Here is a 13,446-nt window from a genome sequence, read left to right on the forward strand (position 1 = left end):
GGCTAAGGAGTTCTATAATAAGATTATTAAGAGTAAGAGGCGTATTCTCTTTACGACTAGACGTGATTTTGCTATCGCGGAAGTTCTAATAGTAATTACCTAAGTTATAAAGAAAGATACCAATTATCTAAGTGTCCGTTACCCCGTTTTATATAGGCCTAGTATAAGTTAGATTTAAGTAAGGTATTTCCTTAGAAAGTTGCTTTGTCTATTTAGCAGTAGCTTTATATTTAGTACAATATTCTTTAAGGGAGTCGCCTAAATACGTGTTAATAAGCGCCTTAAGTCTAAGGTGGTGAGAGACCCAGCCAACTTTTGCATATAGTCCCTTAAGTATTTCCTAGGCATGCTTCGCCGTTTAGTTTTTAATATATAATTAGAGTTTAAGGTTAACCAATTTGTATATTAACCAAAAGGCTTAAAATTCCCTAAGAGTATACTTTTCTTTATCTTTTGAAGAGGCGTTATTAGCTAAAGTAGTTGCTTTGCTGGTAACGTACTTTTAAAGCGCTCTTAAACGAAGCTTGTAGCGTTTTTTAGTAGACTATAAGAGGTAGTTATCTTAGCCTTTAAGGATAATGCCGAGACGTTTCTTATTGGTAGGAGTTTCTAATATAGTAAAAGAGATAATTAGTATATGGGTTAAGAGATAAGGATAAAGTGGTAATAATCCTCTTTAAGTATAAAGACTTTCTAATAGTTATAGCTTATCTATTTTAGTGTAGTCGTTATCTAATTAACTATTAGGAAGAAGGCTATTAGAAGTTAACGCGAATATAAAGGGGTTGCTAAGGCGCTAGTAGTAAGCGAGCTAATAGTAATTTTCTATCCTGGGGATGGAAAATCCTAATTAGTTAGTATAAGTTAGGGTCCGCAGAATATGGCAGAGTTTAGTAGGTGACGCGCCCCAGCGCCGTTACAATTTAGTGTTGGTTAACTACTAATAAGTGTCCTTTAAGTTATTGCAATCGATGGGCCTTTTTTAGGGTGTATTGGATGCCCTATAGCTTAAAGACTTATAAAGCGGATAGCTCGTAAGGCAGGCAGCTCATAAGGTAGATAGCTTATAAGGTAGCTTATAAGGTAAGTTGCTTATGAAGCTAGTAGCTCGTAAGAATAAGGCTTAAGCTTATAAAAGCTAAGGAGTAAGTAATATACGTTAAAAGGAGTTAAGGTTTAAACGCGTTTTTTATACTAATTTAAGTCTTAAGGTATAAGGACGCTAGAGGGCGTATTTAACTCGAAAAACTAATAATAAAAAGGCGTAAATTATGTTAAGTAGACCGGGCTTATAACCTGTTGAACGCGTAGGTTAAGGCAAGCGTGATTGCAGAATATTAAGTGTAAGAAGTGGTTGATTGAACTATCTGAGTAGGAGGTTGAGATAAAAGGTTGATGACAACCGAGTCACGTGATATAATATCGGGTGAAAATAATATATTTTGGACCCGTTACGGAACGTATAAATGTAAGGTACTTCCTTTTAAACTAACTAACGGACTAGCTATATACTAGTGGTATATAAATGACGTACTCTTTAACTACCTTGACAACTTCTATACGGCCTACCTAAACGATATTATAATCTACTCTAAGAATAAGCTGGAATACAAGGAGCACGTCTATAAAGTCCTATAACGGCTCCGCGAGGCTAGCCTCCAGGCCGATATTAAGAAGTTAGAGTTTAGTGTTAAGCGTATAAAGTACCTAGGGTTTATTATTAGTACAGATGGAATTAAGACTAACCTAGAGAAAACGGCTACAATTACTTAGTGGGTACCCCCACGGACCGTAAAGGGAGTATAATTATTCTTAGGTTTCTGTAACTTTTACCAACGCTTTATTAAGGACTATAGCAAGATTACTAGGCCTCTTAACCGCCTTACCTAAAAAGACCAGCCCTTTTACTTTAACACCGTATATAGGCAGGCCTTTAATAAGCTTAAGGAACGACTGGTCTCTACTCCCTTACTTACCCACTTTAACCTAAAACGGCCCTTAATACTAGAGACTAATACCTTAGATGGCGTAATAGCTGGTGTTTTCTCCTAGAAGCAACCGGACGGAGAATGGCACCCTATTATATACTATTTAAAAACCATAGTAGACGCTAAGCTAAACTACCCTATCCACGATAAAGAAATGCTGGCTATTATCTTTAGCTTTTAGTACTGGCGTATATAGCTAAAAGGGACCCCTAAACCTATCTAGGTAGTTTTAGATTATTAGGCCTTAGAATATTTTATAATAATAAAGGCCCTTACGGCCCGGCAGGCGCAATAGGCGGACATCCTATCCTAGTTTAACTTCTTAATTATGTATAGGCCAGGCGCCATAAACCGTGCGGACGCCCTTATAAGGCGTGGACAGGACCTAGACGACCAAATAGCCGCAAAGATCTCATTACGGACCTAGACACTACTACAACCACAGCACCTTAACCCCTAGATATAGGTAGAACTAAATATAAACTCTTTAGACGCCGAGATATGCCCTATTAACTCTATAGAACTTAACCTTATTAATAAACTACTATAGGCAAACCGTACGGCCTCTTCTCTATAGGAGTACCGTGAAAAGACAAAGGACGCTATAAGCCTATGGTCCCTTAAAAATAGACTACTTAAGCACCGCGAACGGCTAATAGTAGCTAAGAAACAGAACTTATGGACTTGACTTATTGCCGAAGCATATGCCCAGGTCTCTACGGCCTACCCCAGAAAAAATAAGACCCGTAAGATTATTAACGGCCGCTACTACTAGCCCGGAATAGTTATAGATATTAACCACTATGTACGGAACTATAACGACTACTGTAGGTCTATAATCCCACGAGACAAGACCCTAGGACTATTAAAGCCACTCCCGATACCAAAACGCCCCTAGTAGTATATCTTAATGGACTTCCACAAACTACCTCTAGACCGTGACGGATATGATATAGTTATAATTCTAGTTAACCGCTTTAGCAAGCGCCCATTCTTAATTCCCTATTACAAAAATATCGATTCTAAAGAGGCGGCCCGACTGTATATCTACTACGTCTACTGAATTTACGGACTACTAGACACTATCGTATCTAATTAAGGGCCGTAGTTTATATCAGCCTTCTAGAACAAGTTTACCTAAATCTTAGGCATTAGGTTAAAGCTTTCTATAGTATACCACCCCTAAATAGATGGTTAGACGGAGATTATAAATTAATACTTAGACCAGAGACTTCGGCCCTTTGTTAACTACTTCTAGGACAACTAGGGCAAACTACTACCCCTAATAGACTACGCCCAGGCAACCCTACCCCACAACTCTACGGGATTTGCACCTATCCAACTAGAAATAGGGTATTTACCCTAAATAAGCTTTAATTAGGACAGGCCAGAAGGACCACGGACTATACGCGAGAAACTATCTTATAAGGAAGCCTAGCAGTACGCCAAGCGCTTAGAGGAAGCCTAGATGGTAGCCCGTATAAATCTAGAAAAGGCCTAGAAATTAATAAAACAGCAGGCAAACAAGCACAGGCGCGAGCCCGACTTTACCGTAGGTAATATGGTTTAGATTACAACAAAGAACTAGAAAACGGAACGGCCTAGCCGTAAGCTAGACTATTAGATAGCGGGACCGTACGAGGTTTTTAAGAAGATAGGTAACTCGTATAAAGTAAAGCTCCCGGATTCGATTAAGGTTTACCCCGTTTTCTCGCCGGATAAGCTATGGAAAGCTATAAACGACCCATTGCCTGGACAAAAGAACGAACCTCCCCTGCCGATTTAAGTCAATAGCGACGACGAATGGGAAATTAAAGAAGTACTAGCCTGTAAACTAGTAAGGAAAACGCTAAAGTACCGCGTTAGTTGGAAAGGCTATAACCTAGACCCTACCTAGTACCCTATATAGAACTTTATTAGCAGTCCCTATAAGCTTTAAAAATTCTATAACCGTTACCCTAATAAACCAGGACCCCTAAAGTACCTAGACGAGTGAATGGAGTGCTAGCATAGCGAAGACGACAAGCTACCGGAAGAACATAAAGATAAGAACGCCCTATAGGCATAATACGGACATATAAAGCCTAAGGGCAGGCTTTTGCGGAGGGGGGGGTAATGTTACGGTACTAGCAGAACTTGGCAGAACTTTGCGGTCACGTGACTAGAGGACCGTATAAAAGAACCCTACTTCGACCAGCGCTGCTCTTCTTCTCCTTTCCTTTTTCTAGCTTTAGATCCTCGTTTATAGACAATCCAATCGTACAGGCTTGCATACGTCCTTCTTGCTGTGCCCATACCTCGATTAACTAAGTCGCTAACAGATAAGATACTAAAATAGTATAACTAATATATACGATTTAATAGCTATCTTAAGCTTTATATTTATATCAGCAGCCTTTTTAGCCCACTTTTTAAGAAAAGAAGATAAACAAGCCTTATTAAGCCTCTTTTTAGAAGCATTAGGCGGCGGTAGTAGGGAGGCGGATAGTAAAGTAGTAGATAGTAAAGTAGCCTATGGTAAAGATATAGGTAGCGGAAAGGCATTTAGTAAAAAGGTAAGCGGGTTTTTAGCGGATTTCGCTCTATTCTTATTATTATCGTCTACTAAACCTTATAAAGAGCGCTGCGGCTTCCCCTTCGCCTTCCCCTGCCGCTTTACCACCGCCGCAGCCACAGCAGCGGCCCGAGTCTGAGCTCGAGCTTGAGCTCCAGCCTGAGCAACCGCCTGTGCATTGTATGTACCGCGCGGTAAAGACTGTAAAGGTTCTATGGTGCGAATGGACCATTGGGCTGGGAGGTAACCCGTCTATTAACGCGCTAGATTCTAAATGGGGCAGCCGATGGAGAGCAGGCCGCTAAAACAGGCTCCAATGGTACTCATTAAGGCTAGAGATTATCAAGGAGATTAGGCGCGTCGCCCGGGCCCAGAGGATCAATGAGGAAGTAGCTATGTGGCAGGTAAACTTAATGCAAGAGAAGATGCAGTGCTCCCTAGATCGGCTTTGTAAGCGGCTTTGAGCGGGTAAAAAGGTTCAGGGCTTATAAAAATCTACCCTTCCTTATGCTTTTATAGTATATATATATATTTAAGCTTAAAGCCAGCTGTCTACATTACAATCATCAAATGCTGTAAAAGGGAGCTCCGGCTGGATGCCAAGACCTGCCGCGGATGTACTATTTATAATTCAATGATTAAATAGACGGCAACAATATTGAAGCTTTTTGATTAACTATAGTAAATATTATAGGTTTCCTGGCCATGTTGCTGCTGTTCACCGCAATATCTAAGTAATGAGGCGCCAGAACCCTTGCTGCCAAGCAACCAGAGGCTTCAACACCAAGCTCTATATGGTATAGAGAGCCTCTAGATTGGCTTATGAGGCGTGCATATACGAAAAGTCCAAGAAAACTTGCCACACTAAGGGATAAGTATGTCCGCTAATTGATTTTTCGGTCTGACCTTGCTGAAGTAAATTGCTGGCATTCCCTTTGGTGTGTACTTTCTAGGAAGGCGTACCTCTGAAATTTCTATTATCAAGGAATATTTAAAATTTATTCTTTTTACTTATATCTTTAAAGTCTATGCAGTTGAATTGGAAATTGCTCGCAGAGTTGCGCTGTAAGGGATCTTTTATCCCTTACTCGGGTGCTTCGCCTGAGGGCTCTCAGGGGCTTCCAAGGCTGCCTTCGGCTAGGCCTTGGCACCCATTTATAAGCTCCTCGGGCTTGCAGCCCTTCCTCCCTCATCGGTTCTCTGTACGAGGGTATTGCCTACCCTACTCTTTACCATATCGTCCTCTTCCATCGACTCCTGTGACTCATACTCGGCTTGCCTGCTCCCTACCGTACACCCTGGAAATACGCCTTACATGCGCGATCGGATTTTTTGCACACGGAATGAGGGTGTTCCCGAAGACTTTTGCGGTGCTCCGAATTAACTACCCAATTTGCCGAGCTTTTCTTCACAGCGCAACTTTGAGAAAATTTTTCAGCGACTCCTCAACCACCTCCTCCTACTCCTACTCCTTAATCCAAAGCGAACTTTTTTTCCTAAAGCTGGAGCGTCTTTCTTTTACCTTTCCACAAAGCGCCTTCCTTTTACTGAAGCCTGCTTCCGTCCTTTGAATCAGGATCTGAAGTTTACACTAGTCGTCACCATTACTGGTACAAACTGTATTGCCACTCTCAATAAAGGTATGGAGTTTTAGATATCAGTACTTCAAACTGTAAACCCTCTATATGGTGAGATTATTCCTTCATTCGCAGTTTCTAAGCTAGCTCTGGTACACCACGAGTAATGTGCGTTCTTAACTTTGCTTTCCTTGGATGTCTAATAGATTTTCTCAATTCTCATATATTCAGCTATCCGGGTTTAGACGCAAATACTAATATTTTCTACTTGAGATGTCGCAGCTGATCTTTGAAGAAACATTTTTACTTGATGATCGCAGATACAGTTGCGTTCGACCATATCCTCCTGTTTCTACCCGTAAGAATAAATTGTTCTTGGCAAGTGCAGACATGGCTTATCAATTTCTAGTCAACAAAGAGGAGCATACCAGTATTAAGCGTTTCAGGAAATGGTTTTTTGCTATCTTCTAACACCATGTCGATACCACTGTCCTGCATATCCCTCGTCTTCACACACCCATCTTTCCACCAGACATGAACAAATTTCTCCGCAAATGTGCTCCGAACATGGACACATACTGAAAGATTAATACAACAGATCACGCTACAGGTTTAGATAGCCTGCGGACGGCAAAAACCTTGGACCGCCGAAGCATTCACCTCCCTTTCTCTTGCCACCCCAAACCAACACGTGATCTACATACTTTTGCCGGAAACACCTCCAACAGCAGACCCCGCATCCTCGCCCACAGGCCTTGACATGTATTGTGGTCAAAGCCGGGGGATTTGCACCAAATAGCGCTGATTGGTTGGGACTTCCATTGCACCTGATGAAATACGAGAAGATGCAGACGGCAGATCATTCTAAGCAAGTGACGCTTCGCAATGAGTGTAATGAACGCAATACGCAAAGTAAGACTTTGCATATTTACATGCTTTGCAGCCACCCGGATGTACAAGTACATGCCCGCACTGTTGCAGTTTCACCAATCTCAGCAACCACCAATCAGCAACTACAAGACCTCGAATACGATCTCACTATAATAGAATCAGTTCTTTCAATTTTCTTGGGAACAATAATGTCGCCAGAAGGTGAAAAGGTTACAAGGCCGATTGTTACGGACCTTATATCGGCAGTAGTCGCGCTACTGAGAGGAGACATGAACGGGTTGGTTGGGACAGCACGGGAGGCGCTGGAACCGATCGAGCCACGGTAACGTGTCTTTAGGGGCTATATAGCCAGCGGTGCCCTAGTAACGACGGTAGAGAACGGAAGGGAGGTGACGGCAGAGACGAAAGGGAGGCGACGTTCGACTTTAGGTTTAAATATTATAAATTTAACTTATTTATATCTATATTAGTATATAACTATATCGGCAAAATATTGTCCCCTATCAATGGCCTCAATGGTCAGTAGTTGACGCAATTGGCGCGCAGTTGAGGGCATTTGGCAACTCGACCGACTAGCCTGTGTCGTGTTATTTTGACACGCCATTGGCGCGCAATCTGCGTAATTGGCAGTTTTATTAATTTACCTTTTTACTTATAAAATATTAAAGTCTTTTAAGTTCCCTATAGTATAATATTATATAATATATATATAACTTCCCTAGGAAAAGTCTATTTTTGATTTAGGTGTTCCTATCCCTGTCTTGCCTATTTTCGCTTATAAGCTAGAACCACGCCTTAGAAGAATTTTCTGCTGGGGAAAGGGGCAGAAGGGCAAGTGAATCCACCTAGCTTGCTAGGCAATAGGAATCAAGTCTTGAAAGTTGGAAAATCGATTGTTTTTGATAGAAAGATGGGTATGCGTAAGTTTTGAAGTGCGGCGCCACCTTTGATCGATTGTACGATACAGAACCAGATGCAGAGCCATACGCGGAACCTTGATCGAACGACTACACAGAAGCGGGCTCACAGCTCGGCGTGGTCCGCAAAAAACTCGGCGTGGTCCAAAAGTTCAACGTGGTCCAAACTTGCAAACCAGCTTTTGGACCACGATCAGCTTTGGACCACGCCGAGCTTTATGCATATGCAGCGCATATACAAAAAATTAATTATTTTAGAATTAGCAAATAAATAATATCATATAATATTGTAATATGCATATGCTTAGCATATACTATAGTATAGCCTACCTTATAGAATAGTAAGTATATATGCTGTATATGCTAAGCATATACTATAGTATAGCCTACCTATAGAATGGTAAGTATATATACTGCATATGCTAAGCATATATAATAGTATATCCTACCTATAGAATAGTAAGTATATACGCTATATATGCTAAGAATATGCTATAATATAGCCTACCTTATAGAATAGTAAGTATATATATAATGTGTCCCGCCTTATATCGCTATACGGCTAAAAAAACAGTAGTTATTATAAATATATTATAACTGCGGCGGGACCTAATATATATACTCTTATAATATACTTTCTATTCTAGCATATACAGCATATATACTTACTATTTTATATGGTAGGCTATACTATAGTATATGCTTAGCATATGCAACGTATATACTTACTATTCTATAGGTAGGCTATATTATAGTATATACTTAGTATATGCAGCGTATATACTTATTATTCTATAGGTAAGCAATATAATAGTATATGCTTAGCATATGCTAAGCATATACTCCTAGTAATAAGTCGTTTAACTACCGCAATATATTCTTATTTAGTTTATACTAGTACGTGCATATACTTAGTATATACACTGCATATTTAGTGCATGCGGTTGCTAGTATATGCTAAGCATATACACCACTAATATAATATATACTTATTAAAAAGCTGTCTAATTACTATAATATATTCTTATAGGTGTATATATACTTAGTATATACTAAGCATATGCTTAATATATATAATATCTACACTATTTTATAAAGATAGAATATATTATATTATCTATATGCTAAGTATATACTTAGTATATATTTAGCATATACATCTACCAAGAAGCCATTTAATATAGGTATTTTTTTGTTATATATATGCATATACTTAGCATATATACTGCATATTTAATGCATATAGTTACTGTTGGTTATATAAGGGGTGTTATGGCTTATATAAATACCTCTGAACCGAAGCTTGTAGAATGCTATATTACGAAGATACTAAGCTAAAGAGAAGGAAAAGGGGTCGCTAGGACCGATGTAAACAAATATATAGGGTGAGCCGCTAAGGCGCTAGCTTTAGGCGGGCCAATCGCAGGTCGGCAGAATATGGCAGAATTTGGCAGGTAACGTGCGATAGCGCCGTTACATCACCCCCCTCTTTGAAAGAAAGCCTGCCCTTAGGCTTAGTTAGAAAAAATAGGGTAGCACTAGGCTTATAAACGTAGGATTATAAAAATATAAGATGAGGAGATAAAGGGAACACGAGTCCGTCCTAACTAAGTATAAAGGGCGATTATGGGCTAAGTGGAAGTACTAGGCCAGAAAGAGTAGCCGCTAAAAGTCTTAGCACGGATCTAACTAATTAGATAACTTTAACCGGCGGTCAAAGTTCCTAGACATCTGAAATTTTACGGTACTGGTAGAAAACGGCAGAATATGGCAGAATTTGGCGGACAGCTATATTAGGGCTTTGGGGCGTTTTTATCCCTATATTCTTCCGGTAACTTATCGTCTTTATTATGCTAGCATTCCATCCATTTATCTAGGTACTTTGGGGGTCTAGGCGCATTAGGGTATTAATTATAGAATTCTTTAAGCTTTTAGGGGCAGCCTATAAAGTTCTATATAGGGTACCAGGTTAGGTTAGAATTGTAGCCCTTCCATTAGATACGGTATTTTAGCGCTCCCCGTACTATCTTATAGGCCAGTATTTCGTTAACCTCCTATTTATTATTACCGTTTACTTAAACTAGTAGGGGAGGCTCATTCTTTTGTCTAGGTAATAGGTCGTTTATAGCTTTCCGTAACTTATCTAGCGAGAAGATAGGGTAAACCCTAATTAAGTCTAGGAGCTTTATCTTGTATAAGTTGCCTATCTTCTTAAAAACCTTATACAGTCCTGCTATTTAGTAGTCCAGCTTACGGCTAGGTCGTTTAGTCCTCTAATTCCTTGTTGTGACCTAAACTATATTGCTAGGGGCAAAATCGGGCTCTTGACGGTGTTTGTTTACCTACTGTTCTATTAACCTCTAAGCTCTTTTTAGGTTCTCGCGGGCTACTATCTAAGCCTCCTCTAATCATTTAGCGTACTATTAGGCCTTAGCATAGGATAGCTTCTCTTATATAGTCTAGGGTTCTTCTGGCCTTTTCTAGTCAAAGCTTATACGGGGTAAGTATCCCATTTCTAGCTAAATTAGGGCAAACCCTATAGAGTTATAGGGTAGGGTTACTTGCGCGTAGTCTATTAAGGGTAGTAGTTTAGACTAGTTGTCCTAGAAATAGTTAATAAAGGGCCTAAGCCTCTAGTCCAGGTACTAATTTATAATCTCTATCTAACCGTCTGTCTGGGGGTAATAAGCCGTAGAAAGCTTTAGCTTAATACCTAGGATTTGGGTAAACTTATTCCAGAAGGCCGATATAAACTATGGCCTATAATCGGACACAATAGTATCTGGTAGTCCGTAGATTTGGTAGACGTAATAGACATATAGCCGGGCTGCCTCTTTAGCATTAATATTTTTATAATATGGAATTAAGAACAGGCGTTTACTAAAGCGGTTAACTATAACTATAACTATATCATATCCGTCACGGTCCCTAGGTAGTTCGTAGAAGTCTATAGAGATATACTGCTAAGGGCGCTCTGGTATTGGGAGTGGCTTAAGTAGTCCTAGGGTCTTATCCTGTGGAATTATAGCTCTCTAGCAGTCTTCGCAGTTCCGTATATATTAATTAATATCTATAACTATTCTTAGCCAGTAGTAGCGGCAGTTAATAATTTTATAGGTCTTGTTCTTGCCAGGGTGTGCTATAGAGACTTAGTAATAAGCTTCGCGGATTAGTTCGGTCCGTAGATTATTAACGTTAGGGACTATAAGCCGCTCCTAGTATAGGAGCAATCCTTCCTCCGTCTTAAAATTGGGGTCTCCTTTTACAGCTTATTCGCGGAGGGCCCTTAAGGCATTAGCCGTGCGGTTTGCAATTAGGAGGCAGTTAATTAGCCCTATTAGCTTATCTAAGGACTCCTCCATTAGTGCTAGCTCGTTTTGCTAAGAGTCTAGCTCCTTAAGAATCCGCGGGTTAAGCTGTTCTAGATAGAGGAGGGCGCGCGTCTAATATTGGGTCTTTAGCTTATCCTAGGGTTCTATATCTTGTTCTCTTTAGGTTAGGGCATTAGCCTTAGAGTTTTACTTACTAAAACGATATATAATCGTAAAGAAGAATTAGGAGAGTATTTTGGCCCACTAGGCTTATCGCCTTATAAGCTGCTTTATAGTCATAAAGTACTTTAGGGCTTTATAATCTATATATATCTTAATTTGGGAGTTTGTACCTTTAAGCTCTGCGCGCCATTGGGAGAGTAATTAAATAATAGCTAGCATTTCTTTATTGTGTACTTTATAGTTATACTTAGCCGGGTCTATTATCTTTAAGAAAAAAGCTATAGGGTACTATTCGCTGTCTGGATATAACTGTAATAGGATTCCCGCTATAACCCTATTAGAGGCGTCTGTTTCTAGCATTAATTTAAGGTCTGGGTTATAGTAATAAAGGATTAGAGAAGAGATGAGCCGATCCTTTACCTCTTTAAAGGCCTCCCTATAGCTATTATTAAAGACAAAAGGCGCGTCCTTCCTAGTTAGTCGTATAAGAGGTTTTACTATAATTCCGTAGTTACGGATAAACTAGCGGTAGAAATTATAAAAACTAAGAAAGGACTGGATTCCTTTTACTATATGAGGGGGCTTCTAGTTATGGATTACCTTTACCTTCTTAGGGTTGACCTTAATTCCTTCTATAGTTACGATAAACCTAAGGTATTTTATACGTTTTACCCTAAACTCGCATTTCTTAATGTCGACTTATAAGCCCGCGTTCCGTAGTCTCTCTAGGACCTTCTTAATATAAACTTAATGCTTAAGTTCGTTGTCTAAGTATATAAGAATGTCGTCTAGGTATGCCGTACAGAATTCGTTAAGGTAATTAAAAAAAACGTTATTTATATACCTTTGGTACGTAGCCGGTCCGTTTATTAGTCTAAAAGGAAGAACTTTATATTTATAGGAACTATAGCGGGTACGGAATATTGTTAAATCTTTAGATATAGGGTCTATTCTAATTTAGTAGAAAGCTTAGCGGATATTAAGTTTAATAAAGATCTTTACCTAGCTTAGACGTATAAGGGTCTCGTTAATTAAAGGAATAGGATACCGGTCCTTTTAAGTAATAGCGTTTAGCTTTTAATAGTTAATACAAAAACAAAGGCCTCTATTAGGCTTTTTTACAAACAGGATAGGGGAAGTAAAAGGGGCTTAACTTAGCTCGATAAACCCTTTATCTAGGTTATTAATTAAGTACTGCTTTATTGCTTTTAGCTTATCCATTAATTAATAGTAGAGGGGGCTATAGCCTAGCGAGTTATTGGCCTCTAATTGAATTTTGTAATTATATATCTAGTAGGGGGGTAACTTATCTAAGGCCGCCTTTGAGAATGCATCCTTATAACCTGTATAAATGGTAGGAAGGAGGCGTTTAACTAGTTCCTTGTTGGTTTCCTTATCTAGCCTTTCCTCTCTATTATTAATAATTCGGTTAATCTTATATAGGCTTATTATAAAGACCTTATTATCCTTTCGGTATATATTAAAGTAGAACGCTATAGCGCTAATTACGGCGATGTCTATAGTAGGGGGGTTAACTAACAATAGGGGTGTATGTGACTTTAGGGACTTCCGGGGTACTAGCGTCATTGTTACTTCTTTTAGCTCCTATTACATCTTTTAGAGGTTATCCCTTATATCTTATTAATACGTTCTTTTCTATAACGGTTAAATCTGTGTAATTTAGACATTATCTACGTCATTATCTATCTTGCTTCCGTACATAGAGTCCTCTCTAAACGTAGCGCTTTAGGAGAGTATCTTTATTAATACAGAGTTCTTTCCAGCTTTATGGCGGGCGTCCTCTTAGGCAAAGGCTAGGTCATAGGCCCAGACATCCTACTAGTAGGTAGGGTTAGCCCTTGCGGCTAGTGTCTTGCGGTTAGTTTAGATCTCCCTAACAAAGGAGGGCAACCTCAGTCTATCCTCCGGCCAGATAAACCGTCTTTTTCGCACGTTTAACCAAATATCAAAATAGGACATCTATTTTCGTCTAAGGATTATATCGTGGGACCCTAGGTCTAAGAT

The sequence above is a fragment of the Cenococcum geophilum genome, assembly GCF_001692895.1.
Source record: "Cenococcum geophilum 1.58 unplaced genomic scaffold K441scaffold_81, whole genome shotgun sequence".
Taxonomy (NCBI): domain Eukaryota; kingdom Fungi; phylum Ascomycota; class Dothideomycetes; order Gloniales; family Gloniaceae; genus Cenococcum; species Cenococcum geophilum.